At 35.7% G+C, this 16,422-nt stretch overlaps 1 protein-coding gene across 3 annotated transcripts in view; it reads right to left on the bottom strand.

Annotated features, from left to right (window-relative positions):
• The window catches only part of LOC127880190 (magnesium transporter NIPA2-like), a 263,454-nt gene that overhangs the window by 16,788 nt on the left and 230,244 nt on the right, over nt 1-16,422 (bottom strand). For 2 of the 3 annotated variants that reach the window (XM_052427464.1, XM_052427462.1), the window contains exon 1: nt 10,250-10,979. The gene's annotated coding sequence lies outside the window, so the exon portion shown is untranslated. Of the gene's footprint in view, nt 1-10,249; nt 10,980-16,422 lie in introns of those variants that run through there. The other variant, XM_052427463.1, reaches the window with a different exon arrangement.

Below are 16,422 nucleotides of genomic sequence, written 5' to 3'. Positions count from 1 at the left end.
CTAACCAGAACAGTCAAAGATCAGCAATATCCAAGCACGCCATTATCACAGCAGCTTCGATGCCACTGGTTGAGAGCCAATCAATGCGCACATGCTGTCGGATATCACGCATATGGCACTTGACAAGCGCTATCGGTAATATTGTGAGGATTCAGACCTAAATCCTACAGAAAAGCTGCAGGAAAAAAGCCGCCAGGAATTAAAAAGGCCGTGACTGCTTCAACGTCTCAGTGGCCTAGACATATAAGCAACGAATGCCTTACTAACATATTAACAACACAAACGAGGGAAAAAAGAGCGAGAGACGCCATATACCGGTAGTTATGTTTTTAGTAGGAGGCAACATTTAGACCGAGGTGCAATCGATTCGGAGGAACATAACGGGCAATACAAGACCCAGAGTCGCCTACTGTACCATGTTCACTATAACATATCAGCCAAAAACTTCTAGTGATACATGTAGTTCAGTAATATGGGTGAACACAGACTCATAGACTATATATATTTCAATAAGTTCGATCAAAATAAACCGGAAGATATAACTTAATCCATTTATGCCTAGTGTCTAGAAAAAAGGCTTTGGCAAACAGCGTAGACCCAGATGAGACGCCGCATTATGCGTCGTCTCATCAGGGTCTGTGCTGTTTGCCTAAAGGAATTTCTGTAAGGAATATTCAAAATATAGAAATAAATATACTAGTCATCACTAATTTTGGAAATAAATTGATCCAATTTAGAAGGATGGAAGAGTCCACTAGGCATAAATGGGTTAAACACAACGACTGGCTCCGTCAAACCGATCGAAGACCACCTCCGAGTCCCTGTAGTTCAGCCTGAGGCCGCGAGGTACTCAGTTGACGTGTGTCGCCACTAGGAGGCACTACATAGGACTTGTCTGTAGAGAGGCTATGTACTGGCAGTGAAGACTTACGCACTTCAGCTTCATTTTCGCACAGGGCTAGCCAGCGGTAGTCGATATAAATAAGGGTGTCGATATACATAACGGTGTCGATATACATAACGATGTCGATTTACATAAAGTTGTCGATATACATAAGGGTGTCAATATACATAAGGGTGTCGATATACATAAAGGTGTCAATATAACTTATAGTAAGCTTGACACGATCTGATTAACTGACAGCAATCAAGCTATTTCCAGTGAAACTAAGCAATGAGTAGAGACAACGCGGCCTCTCACTGATGGCTGTTAAAGACTTAATGGAATATGCAAACCGATAAAACCTCAATCACAATTAGGGTGCTACAGATAAGCAGACCTCCACCCAAACGATGCACTCTTTTTAAGTAAAAACCAATAGCACAACAATCGCCAGTAAAATTTAATGTAATATTTCTATAGTCAATTATTAACGTTGGCTACACCTTTTATGAGAGGCATGCCCGTTCAGTTCAGCCGTGAAATCGCATATTCAGCGCTTACAAAAGATCTGCATTATACCAATCAATCCACACATGGAACAATACAATATATACATTTCTTACCCAGTATAGTACATTATCGATTACTTTGACAAATATGTCTATTTAATTTGGTATCGGCCGAAATACTCCATCCGTCTTTTTTTTCTTCGCGGTTTTGGCGTGTGCGCGTGGATAATTAGCACCATCCTTGTTAGTCCATATAAACGGACTCACAGAGCCTTTGATAATTTTTGCTATGGCGACTTTAAGCAATTCATTGGGCTATAAAGCTTAGAGTTGAATTATTGCAAGTACATCCTTTGTTGAGAACCGTATATTCCAATTCCAACAGGGTAATAAAATCACAAAACCTTCCTTGACATCATAACGGACAGGGTAACTCCTGATCAGACTGTGTGACTACTGCATACGAACAATTTTCATATGACGCGGGTGATATGTTATCCGCATGTATGATGTTTCTAATATGAAGACTCCATGGCATACAGCGACTCTTTGTGAAAATGTATCGATTAGCCGCAAAATGAACTTCGCGTTCATCTATCAGTAACCTAGGTTTCGATTCGATTCTCAGTCTGTCACCCACAGTCTGTTGTTCTGGCTAAACATGATACAATAACCAGAAATTAAATACTTAGGCTACCATCACGACCACAGACAAATTGGTTGTAATTGATGCCCACTAGGACAATCATATCGGAAATGAAACCATATTACGACAATAGAGATACGTATCTAGCTGCTTATAGATGACGCTGACAAACAGACCGAATGTGTACCGTATGTAGCTTATGCAAGCTCATTATAAGATCATATATTTGCATCGGCAGTTCAACTTATAGGGACCTTTTCTCAGATTTCGGCATGTATTGAAAATTGTCGTCAAATGCTTTATATTGATATATGTAAACATTGAATCTTAAAAGCTCCAGAATTAAAAGACACGAATTAAATTATAGAAAGAAAAAAGTAACCCTCAGCAGGGCTCGAACCACTGACCCCTGAAGTAAAAGTGTTTCGCTTAGACCACTCGGCCATCTCTGCTCATTCAATCATAATTCAATCGTTTCGCGTTGCAACGCTTTATAATTTTCTGGTTTTAAAATCGTCAAAAGATGCATATAATGGATATATTCCGTTTTACTGTTTCCTCACAAATATCATAACTTCAACGAAAATTTGCGAATTTGAAAAAAAAAGTTTGTCAATTTTCCAAAACGTGAAAAGGCCACTTCAAATAGGAATTCTGTCAACGCATACACTTCGCAGTGCAATTTCTCATGTACGCCAACCAAGGGGGGGGGGGGGGGGGGGGGGGAAGGATCACGGTCGCAACGCAGGGTCGAATTTTCACACGTTGTCGGCTAGGGCAACAGCCTTGCATGACGTATGCTATGTCTGCAAAGTGGTCACCGGGCCAGACTGGTATGGTCTAACAATCATCACAAAACATAGTCGATGGCGAAATAATACCGATATATTTAAGATACTATTAATAGAAGTCGATTTGAAAATGGAGCCTCGCTCAGGGAAAACCGGGCTTAAGCATGAGTGTAAAGTGTCGTCCCAGATTATAATGTGCAGCCCGCACACGCTCATGAAGGGACCCTTCTTTACGCTTTTGTGGAATCTTTCGTGAAAATGAAGTCTTCGTGTTAATGAATTCTCTTCTAAACTATACGCCTGTCAAAGCGGAAAGTTTCGTCCCTGATGAGACAGTGCAAACTATGCAAGCTTAAATGGGACAATAGTTTACGCACATTCATTTAGCCTGGACTATGCAAGCTTATATGGGACAATAGTTTACGCACATTCATTTAGCCTGGTCTATGCAACCTTATATGAGACAATAGTTTACGCACATTCATTAAGCCTGGTCTCCCCAAAGCGAGGCTCTTTAGTTATCTTTATTAAAAAGTTGTTTTCATAAAATCGGTAAGACGACCAAGTGAAAAAACAACAACATAGATAATGCAAACCTTCGCTTTGTCAACGGAAGATGGCCCGAACCGTAGCAGAGAAAAGAAAAATATTGCCAGTGTTTAAACTATCAGGTATTCGGGAAATCAAGGTATAATCGAACGTATTTACTAGATATCATTTGTTATAGTTGAACAAGACTATTGCCAAGCAATAAAAGTCCCCTACCGGCTCCACCATTTTCAGAAACTTCACCATTTTCAGATTTTTTTGTTTCCATAGCAACCACAATTTTTGACATATGAACAAAATGAAATGACGTGCATAATGTCCATATTGTTATCTATCCATGTTCCAAGTTTCATGAAAAAATATTAGAAACTTTTAAAGTTATCGCAGGATCCAGAAAAACACACCATTTTCAGCACTATTTCTAGTCTATTTGTTGCCATAGCAACCACAATTTTTGACGTAGGAACAAAATGAAATGACGTGCATTATGTCCATATTGCCATCTATCCATATTGCAAGTTTCATGAAAAAATATTAAGAACTTATCGCAGGATCCAGAAAAAAACTCCATTTTCAGCACTATTTCTAGTCTATTTGTTGCCATAGCAACCACAATTTTTGACATAGGAACAAAATGAAAAGACGTACATAATGTCCATATTGCCGTCTATCCATGTTGCAAGTTTCATGAAAAAATATTAAGAACTTTTAAAGTTATCGCAGGATCCAGAAAAAACACCATTCTCAGCACTATATCTAGTCTATTTGTTGCCATAGCAACCACAATTTTTGACGTAGGAACAAAATGAAATGACGTGCATAATGTCCATATTGCCATCTATCCATGTTGCAAGTTTCATGAAAAAATATTAAGAACTTTTAAAATTATCGCAGGATCCAGAAAAAACACACCATTTTCAGCACTATTTCTAGTCTATTTGTTGCCATAGCAACCACAATTTTTGACACAGGAACAAAATGAAAAGACGTTCATAATTTCCACATTGTCATCTATCCATGTTCCAAGTTTCATAAAAACATATTAGGAACTTTAAAAGTAATCGCAGGATCCAGAACAAAACACCATTTTCAGCACTATTTCTAGTATATTTGTTGCCATAGCAACCACAATTTTTGACGTAGGAACAAAATGAAATGACGTGCATAATGTCCATACTGCCATCTATCCATGTTCCAAGTTTCATGAAAAATATTGAGAACTTTTTAAGTTATCGCAGGATCCAGAAAAGTGTGACGGACGGACGGAGACAAAACCATAAGTCCCCTCCGGTAAAACCGGTAGGGGACTAATAAATAACACTTCGAGATACAGCACGTAAGTTTACGCATACGTTGATAAATGCCTTAGTATCAAAACTTCAAAATGTTGTTTATTTACAATAAGTATTGTGGAGGGTTCAGTGACACAATGCAATATGAAGGTTGAACCGTTAACTCTTTCAGTGCTGGAACCGAATTTTGAAGGCCTTTGCAAACAGTTTGGATCCAGATGAGACGCCACAAAACGTGGCATCTCATCTGGATCCAAACTGTTTGCAATTCTGATAGCATTTTTTGAAAAAAATCGAAGAAAATGCTTATTTTAGAAATTCAGCAGACGATATTGTAGCAGACGACAAATTTCCGAGCATGCAAAGCGTTAATGACGATAGTAAAGCCCGTAGGCCTAGTAATTGAGCAGGTACGTGGGACGATATGTCGCGTAACCTGTCATGGCCACATGACGCGAGGGATGTTGGTTTCACATCAACAACGAAGATAAGTACGTGACTCATGCACCGGCTGACATCATCTAGTAGGTATGGGAAACGACCCGATGTGATTAAGCGAACCGACCTCTATTTACCTTCCTCAATTCAATCAAAACTGCACCGGTCTATTACTAAGGTCTTGTAAAAAATTGTGTTAGTCAATGCACAACATGGCATTATTATACAGGTATTTCATTTACATTAGTAACGGTTAAACGGCTGACCTTTGATAAAGACAATAAACCTAATCAAAACGATGGTACATATCAAAACGTTGCCCGTTGCCCGCTTGTTTCAACAAAGTGGTAAACATAATGAACTCTTATGTATTGTAGTAGGTAATATAGTTTAAATAGTTTGCTATATTAGATTAATCTGTACAGTGTTGATAGAATGGCGAATATATCGCACATCATGGGAAATAGCACAGTCCAGCTTCACATAAATAACAAACGTTAAAAGTAGTGTTACTCAGACACTTTAAGAATCTTGTAATTTTATTTGGTTTATATATACTTTTGTAATGCAATTAAATCGTATAATTTTATGGTATAATTAAATAACTCTCTTGTGTCGATTGAACGGAATGTCGGAAGTTAAGGAGCATCCATAGTATTGCCAAATATTAGGTTTTAGTAGTGTCACATGTATATGATAATGTGCGTACAGATAACAATGTTTCGAGAAAAATATGTATATTGGTATGACGAAAATATATAACACTTAAAAATTCAGCTAATTTAAAAACAAATTAGTGAAGAAAAGGTGTATTAAAACCGGATACTATATAGCTGATTTTGAAATTAACTTGTATGGTCAAACATTTTATTCTGAATAAATTTACCTAATTTTAAAACACATGAGACTAGTGAAAACAGTTTAAAGGATTATATATGAAGAACGTCACCATTAAACCGACACTGTATTCATGAATATGATATCATTTTTGATAAATACATTAGTTTTCGCTCTGGAGCTGGCGTTTAACAGATAACAAAATACCCAGCTCGTTTACTGATATGTTATCATTTATAACGTGCATCACGTGCACGAACACAGTCGAGTATGAAATGACACAATTTAAAGGGGCCTTTTCACAGATTTTGGCATTTTTTAACTTATTCATTAAATGCTTTATATCGATAAATGTAAACATTGGATCGTAAAAGCTCCAGTAAAAAATCAAGAATAAAATTAAAAAAAGGAAAAGAACATTGCCCGGACCAGGTTTCGAACCAGTGACCCCTGGAGTCCTGCCAGAGTCCTGAAGTAAAAACGCTTTAGCGTACTGAGCTATTCCGCCGGGTACATATGCTTGAAGTATTTTATACTTTATATAAGCAATCTTCGTAGTTTCACAAAATTTTACGACAAAAACAGAACTCTCCAAATTATTCAATCGTTTCGCGTTGCAACGCTTTATAATTTTTAGGTTTTAAAATCGTCAAAAGATGCATATAATGGCTATATTAGACCATGGTAAATGTTCAGTATTACTGTTTCCTCACAAATATCATAACTAAAACGAAAATTTGCGAATCTGAAACAACTTTTTTCAATTTTGTCAATTTACCACAGCGTGAAAAGATCCCTTTGTTTCAGATTCGCAAATTTCGTTTTAGTTATGATATTTGTGAGGAAACAGTAATACTGAACATTTACCGTGGTCTAAAAGAGCCATTATATGCATCTTTTGACGATTTTAAAACCTAAAAATTATAAAGCGTTGCAACGCGAAACGATTGTCATTGAATAATTTGAAGAGTTCTGTTTTTATCGTTAAATTTTGTGAAACTACGAAGATTGCTTATATAAGGTATAAAATAAATCAGGTATATGTACTCGGCGGAATAGCTCAGTACGCTAAAGCGTTTTTACTTCAGGACTCTGGCAGGACTCCAGGGGTCACTGGTTCGAAACCTGGTCCGAGCAATGTTCTTTTCCTTTTTTTAATTTTATTCTTGATTTTTTACTGGAGCTTTTACGATCCAATGTTTACATTTATCGATATAAAGCATTTAATGAATAAGTTAAAAAATGCCAAAATCTGTGAAAAGGCCCCTTTAAGCATGTTATATAAAGTATATGCTTATTGCGTTTACAAGTATCAGGTGAACTTAAAAGTCGTAAAACCTATAATCACGCCGGATATGCGGATACTTTGATCACAGATGGCACTTCGATACCAGATAACAACAAAAGCCACGCGCGAGAGTTGAGTTCTTCAGCTTTTTTGCATGTATGTTCTGTTCATTTGGTTTTCAGACTCGTAACAGTGTTTGATCGATTAATGGTATAGTACTTCGTATTGCGGAGCAAGAAATTCGTGAAAAAACAGTGGATTATAAAAAAAGAGATAACATTTCATCGATAATCATCATGATTTCGATGATCAGTACGTATTAAAACAAAATAAAAATACTTGGAAATAAATCAAGAACGTGCCAACTAATCGAAATAAAAGATCAATATGTCCATTAATGTTACATGTTAAATTTTAGTTAACTAACGTATTTGAGGAAATTCAAATGTTTTCAGAGTCGGATGCCAAATTTTCATGGACACTTCTTTTACCGATCATCTGAGAAACAATGGCACTTCGATTCCAGATAACTCGACACTTTTTACCAGATATAACACACTCTATTTAGTGAATCAGAAATGCAGAATTCGCTGTGGAATACTGTTATAGTAAGCGGGCAATACATGAAAATGTATGTACTGACGTAAATTAAAAACAAATTACCGAAACATGCTCATATCCCTTTGGAAAATGATAATAAAAGGGAAAGGGAAGTGTAAAGAGAAGTGCTTCGTATAAGTAGAGCTCAATATAAAGGGAGTTTTCCAATCTCTTAAATTTTGTGGCTACGCATTAGTATCGTCTTCGTGATGCGATTCTAATGAGCACCAATGACAAAGGATTTTATAAGGTGTATTTGCCGCTTAAAGACCTCTTGCTCCCCTTATCTAGAGTCCTGCTATAAGTTCAATTGAACACAGTCGTGTTGATCCACATGATCCGTTGTATTTTCAATTCTCTTTATCTCAATTTACCACTTAAAAACAAGTTGATTACTTTGACAATGATTTTCGGTCGTCACTTGAAATATATTACTTCAGAATTAAACATTTGTGCACTTATATTATTAATTATATACGTGTGTATGTAATTACGTTATGCATAGATTCCCAATGTGTCGGGCTTGAAAATGCAAATTGATTCGTACTTCAAAATGTTTGGTAAGAATAGCTATAATATACATAAATGCATTTCAGGTAGAAGATAAAACACAGTTATCAGAGTACCTAATTTGTTGAAAGTCTCTGTTATCCGAAGTGCCTTATATCACAGGTGGTTAGCGTGTGGCTATGCTATTAATTAGTGAAAACATCATTTTGAATGATAAATAATCATATTATAACGAAAAATTAACTTTTCTGAAAAAAAATATTTCACTATCAAATATATATATAACAAGGTATGCAACTCAAAATCAGCCCAAAACGGGGTGCATCGCTTTGAACAGCCATATCTTTATCAATTTTGCAGCGATTTTCACGATTTCGGTCTTATTCAACGCAGAAATGAATTTCCTTTCTGGAAATGTATATGTCTTGCAATATTTTTACAAATGCTGGGTCAACTTTTAAGAAATAACACGATACACAACACGCATGACCCAGTTGACAGTGATCATGTATTCTTTATGAATGAAATCTCCAGTTGTAAAGACACACCTCCGCATTGGACCAATGAAATCACTCGTATGTTTAAAATGTCAGTTAGTTGAAATGTATGTAAACAAAGGTTTCAAACGGCGCTGGACAGTTAGTCTTGATGCAGAATGTAACGACAAGAACAGTAATAATGTTTTTTCATACGTTTTATTGAATTATGGTATCGAACTACATGAACTTTATAGGGAAGTTGCCCTTTACTCCGTGAAGATTTCAGTCTTAAAGACAGCATGATCACTGTCAACTGGGTCATGCGTGTTGTGTATCGTGTTATTTCTTAAAAGTTGACCCAGCATTTGTAAAAATATTGCAAGACATATACATTTCCAGAAAGGAAATTCATTTCTGCGTTGAATAAGACCGAAATCGTGAAAATCGCTGCAAAATTGATAAAGATATGGCTGTTCAAAGCGATGCACCCCGTTTTGGGCTGATTTTGAGTTGCATACCTTGTTATATATATATTTGATAGTGAAATATTTTTTTTCAGAAAAGTTAATTTTTCGTTATAATATGATTATTTATCATTCAAAATGATGTTTTCACTAATTAATATCATAGCCACACGCTAACCACCTGTGCCTTATATCGGGAATCAAAGTATCCGCAACTTCATGAATACCACTTATTAAAACATGCTCTATCTTCGTTTATATTTCATTGAATACTATCAAAATTTCAGTATTTGAAGCACAGTGATTACTTTACATGCTGGAATATCAAAAAATTTCTTGCAATACATTTCTAAGTAGTTTTATTTTGTCGAAATGTTTACTGTTCATCCAGTTTATGCTATTTTCCGACAGAATTTTCTATTTTTGGGGGGGAAAAATCTACCATTCTTCCGCGATTTTTTTCTTTGCAATAGAAAAGGATACACCATTTATAAACTCGATCACGCGCCTTGTCTAAAAAACTAATCTTTATGATATAACTTTTAAAAAAAAATGATGAACTTACCTCTCGCGCGTGGCTTTTGTTGTTATTTCGTATCGAAGTGCCATCTGTTATCAAAGTATCTGCATACCCAGCGTGATAATTGTTGTATCTACCGGACATTCGTTGAAACTATGGTACAGTACTCGTTATATTATTTCGATCATGTATACACCATATTTATCTCAAACACTTGACCCCAATGAATCAGAATCAATCAAAACAAAAATTATTGAAATAAGTTTCAATTTAGCTGAAATAATTCGCGTTGTCTGCCAAAGAAAAAATCATCAAAAGACTCTTAAGGCGGCAATTTATATTGACTAGTTTCAATTATACCATTCTTAGCATTGGTGACTAACTACAATACGTTTTTTTACGAAATACATGAACAAACAAAGAAAACAAAAAATGAAACTTACCATGCAGTTCTATGACTGTTTACGCAGAAATACAATGAAATAACACACACACAAAGTATACATGAAATCTTCTGACTTTGTTTCATTCAATGTCCAATTCATACACACGTGTTTATAATAATGAACAGGTGCACATAACGATATGATCTTAAAAAAAACGTTATACTTATACACGCGTTGTATTTAAATGGTAGAGAGGCACTACGTTTAACAATGTGGTCATGTACATTTCCTCAATTTATAAGATATTTAGTAAACTTATGTCACAACACTTGTTATTTTCTGTTGAAACAACACACCTTATAATTAATAATTAGTCGTTTTGAGTCATAGTGTCACTCCTATATTAGTCCAGTTTTTCAACGAAATTCAATGAAACGGGTATATCATGTTAGTAGAACCGTATATAAAATGTTTATCGATATACAAGACCGTCATGTAAAGCTATCACACCGTTTAAAATGTACAGGTGAGCCGCAAATTCGCTCCCGAGAGCGATCAATCGGCGTTGTTTGGACAGTTTACCTGCGTAGTGTACCTGTACAAATCCAATAAGTCAATACTACAGCCATGGTTACACATTTTAACCAGATTAAACTAATCGATACCATAAAGCATTAGATAAAAGAATGTCACATCACGTATAAACTTGTTTTCCAGACATTTTTTAAAAATTGTGTAAGGAAAGGTACGTAATTTTGAAATCGACTTTATGGATGCATGTACTCCTATAAATATGAGGTCGATTTACTCCTATAAATATGAGGTCGATTTACATCGTAGCTTACGTCTAATTATTTGGACTAGGATGCATGTACCAAATTGTGACATTCTATATTTAGAAAAAGAAAATGAAACCAGTATAAAGTAAGTAGTGTTTGACAAAGAGATAACTCTTGAAATGGTTTGTTAATTTAAGTAATAAAACGTTGTGAACAATTCTTGTGTACAAAGATAGGGACAAAATGTGTTAAAACATTAGGCTTATAAAATCATGGTATCTCTCACCATTAAAGGGGCATGTTCATAGTTTTGGGCATGTATTGAAGCTTGTCATTAAAGGGGCCTTTTCACAGATTTTGGCATTTTTTTAACTTATTCATTAAATGCTTTATATCGATAAATGTAAACATTGGATCGTAAAAGCTCCAGTAAAAAATCAAGAATAAAATAAAAAAAAGGAAAAGAACATTGCCCGGACCAGGTTTCGAACCAGTGACCCCTGGAGTCCTGCCAGAGTCCTGAAGTAAAAACGCTTTAGCGTACTGAGCTATTCCGCCGAGTACATATACCTGATTTATTTTATACCTTATATAAGCAATCTTCGTAGTTTCACAAAATTTAACGATAAAAACAGAACTATCCAAATTATTCAATCGTTTCGCGTTGCAACGCTTTATAATTTTTAGGCTTTAAATCGTCAAAAGATGCATATAATGGCTATATTAGACCATGGTAAATGTTCAGTATTACTGTTTCCTCACAAATATCATAACTAAAACGAAAATTTGCGAATCTGAAACAACTTTTGTCAATTTTGTCAATTTACCAAAGCGTGAAAAGATCCCTTTAAATGCTTTATATTGATAAATTTAAATATTGAACCAAAAAATTTTCAGTAAAAAATACAAGAATACAATTAGAAAAAGGAAAAAAGTAACCCTCAACAGGGCTCAAACCACTGACCCCTGGAGTCCTGGAGTAAAGTCTCCCGCTTATACCACTCGACCATCCGTGATCATGCTATGAGCGGTTGTATTTTTTTACCTATATAAGCAATCCTCGTAGTTTCCCAAAATATAACGACAACAACAGAACTTTTCAAATTATTCAATCGTTTCGCGTTGCAACGCTTTATAATTTTTCAGGTTTTCAAATCGTCAAAAGATACATATAATGGATATTTTAGAGCATATGGTACTATGTCCTCACAAATATCATAACTAAAACGAAAATTTGAGAATCTGAAACAATTTTGTTTTCAATTTTGTCAATTTACCAAAATGTTAAACGGCCCCTTTATTAACCAACGATAAAACAGCGATTTATATGGATATTCTATTTGCGATATGCTGACGAATGCGTACAATAATATGAATGGATTGCTTGCCGAAAAACAAGATGTGTTCCGTTAAGAAGTACTGTTGAATAAATATTTTATCTAAAAATGCTCGCTGATCTGAATATGTCAAAACATAAACGTTATTAATTATTATTCATGGACTGTAAAAAAGCATTCGATATAATTAAAAGAACAGATCTTTGAAGATAATTGTAACGTAAAAAATATTGATGGAAATATCTTGGGAGTAATGCGTACCATTTATGCTAAAGCTAGATCATGGTTCAAGATAAATAATGTGTTATCCGACTCTTTTACTAGCGTCCTTGGAGTCAGACAAGGAAAAACTTGATTGCCAATCCTTTTGTGATGTACAATCATATATGTCGAGCGAATATGCATTTTGGTTATACATGTAAATGCATCTGTAAAGCTTTAACACTGAATACAGGGTGCAGGGTCAACTGGGTTCACGGCAGTTTTCACACGGACTGGACAGAATGAAAATACGCCGTTAAAAACTTTCTTTTTGCAAATATCAAACGTTACTGAATATGTTTTCAAAAATCTTATGTGCGTAAAAGACAGTTTTTCTTGCTGTTTGTGTCGATATCTAAAGATTTAAGAATATATTATTGAAAACGTCTGTAATCGGTGCAAAATTTCACGTTGTGTGCTGAATATCCGTGTATATGAATGTTGTACACATCGATTATTTTGGCAAATAATACAGGTAATGAAATAAAGTAATTCTGATTGTTGTCACATTGCCAAAAGCCGCATACAAACTGTACTTTAATGAACAAGTTGAAATTCTTCAGAATTATTTTTGAAAAAGTTATTTGAAATAAAGCACGACGTCACATGATCCTGCATCCTGTATATCCGAAGGAAGTAAAGGGAACCAATAAACAAGCAATAACAATACATCCCATAACCAATCATGCACACGAAATTGTATGTGGTAATGTGTGCAATTTTGTGTACTTTGATTCAAGTTATTTATTAACACAATGGCAATTTCTGTATAAAATACCTCAACGAAACGGGGGGACAGCTACACGGGACTTGACTATTGTGCAAACAGCGGTTAATTGTGGAAAATGTAGTGCACAATCTGGGGCAAGAATGCTTTGAAGATACGCGCGAACACATTACTTTCTACGGATGTTCACTGTTAGCTAAACAAACTAATATAAGAGCTTATGTTCTAGAGATGACTTAGTTCAAGGGCACATACCACAGAAATATAGAGAATAATGCTCATGATCATATTATCAATCACGTCTGCACTTTGTTTTGATGACAAATTTGAAGTTTCAATATAATTTCACGAGAAATGTGTATATATTTAGCTCTTCATATTTACAACATTTTATAACAATGGACCGATCGTAATTTACTGATTCCAATATACCCAATCTTAAACTCCATTTGCGGGGATATAATAATTTGGGGGTGCATTGAATACGGTACCAATTGCTTCATTAAGAGGGTTTAATTGCTGACATTTATATAATAGATTTATAACTGTAAACACTAAATGCATTTACAAATCAAACAACAAATGCAAAATAGCATATTGTATTTTAAAATTAGAATCACGTGTATATGAAAATCTTGGCATGCTCAATATAAACAAGTGATGTGTTTGTCAGAAACACAATGTCCCTATTGCGCTATTGCGCCGCTTTGAAACAAGAGCACCGCCTTGCGGGTGCAGACCGCTCATCTATTTTCTTTTTAAAGGTGAAGGGACTCTCATTTTCAATCACAAAGGAGGGAGGGGTGGAGTGAGAGGGGTATAAAGTGTGGGGGCGTGGACATTTATTACATTATCTTCCAAAAATGCGGGGAAAAAAAATCAAAAAAGAAAAAATGGGGGGGGGGAGGTGGGTGGGTGGGGGGGGGGAATTCTTGGGTGCGATGGTTGGACGGTATTTCAAACATAAAGTAATAAAATAAATATTTGTGTTTTTTAACCGTTTCAAAAAAAAAAAAATTGGGGTGGGGGGGTGGGGTGGGGGAGGGGTATAGTGTGAGGGTGTGGTGGTCATTTGTGAGATGATCTTAAAAAAAAAAAAAAAAAAAATTATGGGGGGAATTCGGGGGGGGGGGGGGGGGGTATTCTTGTGTGCGATGTTTGGACGGTATTTCAAACATAAAATAATAAAAATAAATATTTGTGTTTTTTAACCGTTTCAAAAAAAATTGGGGGGGGGGGTGGGGTGGGGGGGAGTTATAGTATAGTGTGAGGGTGTGGTGGTCATTTGTGAGATGATCTTAAAAAAAAAATTAGGGGGGGGGGAGGGGAGGGTATTCTTGGGTGCGATGGTTGGACGGTATTTTAAACATAAATAATAAAAATAAATATTTGTGTATTTTAACCGTTTCAAAAAATTGGGGGGGGGGGGTAGGGTGGGGGGGGGGGGGGGTATAGTATAGTGTGAGGGTGTGGTGGTCATTTTTAAGATGATCTTAAAAAAAAAAAAAATAGGGGGGATTCGGGGGGGGGGGGATTCGGGGGGGGGGTTATAGTATAGTGTGAGGGTGTTGTGGTCATTTGTGAGGTGATCTTAAAATAAAAAAAATAAAATTGGGGGGGGGGGATTCGGGGGGGGGGGGGTGGGTGGGGGGGTATAGTATAGTGTGAGGGTGTGGTGGTCATTTGTGAGATAATCTGGTTTGGGTGGAGTCTATTGTGGTATGTCAGGTAAGAGTAGTTTTGTCAAAGTATCAATCAAATCTAATCATAAATAAAGAAGTTATGGCATTTTTAGCAAAATTTAATAATTTGACCTTGAGAGTCAAGGTCATTCAAAGGTCAAGGTAAAATTCAACTTGCCAGGTACAGTAACCTCATGATAGCATGAAAGTATTTGAAGTTTGAAAGCAATAGCCTTGATACTTAAGAAATAAAGAGGATCGAAACACAAAATTTAACCATATATTTAAAGTTACTAAGTCAAAAAAGGGCCATAACTCCGTAAAAATGACAACCAGAGTTATGCAACTTGTCCTTTTACTGTACCCTTATGATAGTTTGCGAGTGTTCCAAGTATGAAAGCAATATCTATGATAGATTAGGGGTAAAGTGGACCAAAACACAAAACTTAACAAAATTTTCAATTTTCTAAGTATAAAGGGCCCATAATTCCATCCAAATGCCAGTCAGAGTTACATAACTTTGCCTGCACAGTCCCCTTATGATAGTTAATAAATGTTGCAAGTATGAAAGCAATAGCTTTGATACTGTAGGAATAAAGTGGACCCAAACACAAAACTTAACCAAATTTTCAATTTTCTAAGTATAAAAAGGGCACATTATTCTGTCAAAATGCCAGTCAGAGTTACATTACTTTGCCTGCACAGTCCCCTTATGATAGTTAGTAAGTGTTGCAAGTATGAAAGCAATAGCTTTGATACTTAAGAAATAAAATGGACCTAAACACAAAACTTAACCAAAATTTTCAATTTTCTAAGTATAAAAAGGGCACATAATTCTGTCAAAATGCACGCCAGAGTTATCTAACTTTGCCTGCCCAGTCCCCTCATGATAGTAAGTAAGTGTACCAAGTTTGAATGCAATAGCATTGAAACTTTCTGAGAAAAGTGGACCTAAACGCAAAACTTAACCGGACGCCGACGCCCACGCCGACGCCAAGGTGATGACAATAGCTCACAATTTTTTTTCAAAAAATAGATGAGCTAATAAAATTTCAATATATCATTTGGCAGGTTTAGAAATTATCTCCCTTTTATAGCTTATTACTTCCATTGGATTGTATTTTTTGACTTTTGACCTTGAAGGATGACATTGACCTTAAAATTTGTTTTTGATTATATCCTTTAAAAAAAATATTACTTCCCTTGTGAAAATGATCTGTACCTGCCAAATGATATAAAATAGAAATTATCTCCCTTCAAAGCTTGGTACTTCCCTTGGATTTTTTTCTTTGACCTGTGACCTTAAAGGATGACCATGACCTTGACCTTTCACCACTCAAAATGTGAAGTTATGACCAATGTTAAAGTTTTTGGACGGACACACAGACAGACAGACGGACTGCCAGTTCGACTGCTATATGTCACCCTACTGACACCAAAATAA

This window comes from Dreissena polymorpha, chromosome 4 (assembly GCF_020536995.1).
Source record: "Dreissena polymorpha isolate Duluth1 chromosome 4, UMN_Dpol_1.0, whole genome shotgun sequence".
Taxonomy (NCBI): Eukaryota; Metazoa; Mollusca; class Bivalvia; order Myida; family Dreissenidae; genus Dreissena; species Dreissena polymorpha.
This window is presented reverse-complemented; position numbering and strand designations above follow the sequence as displayed.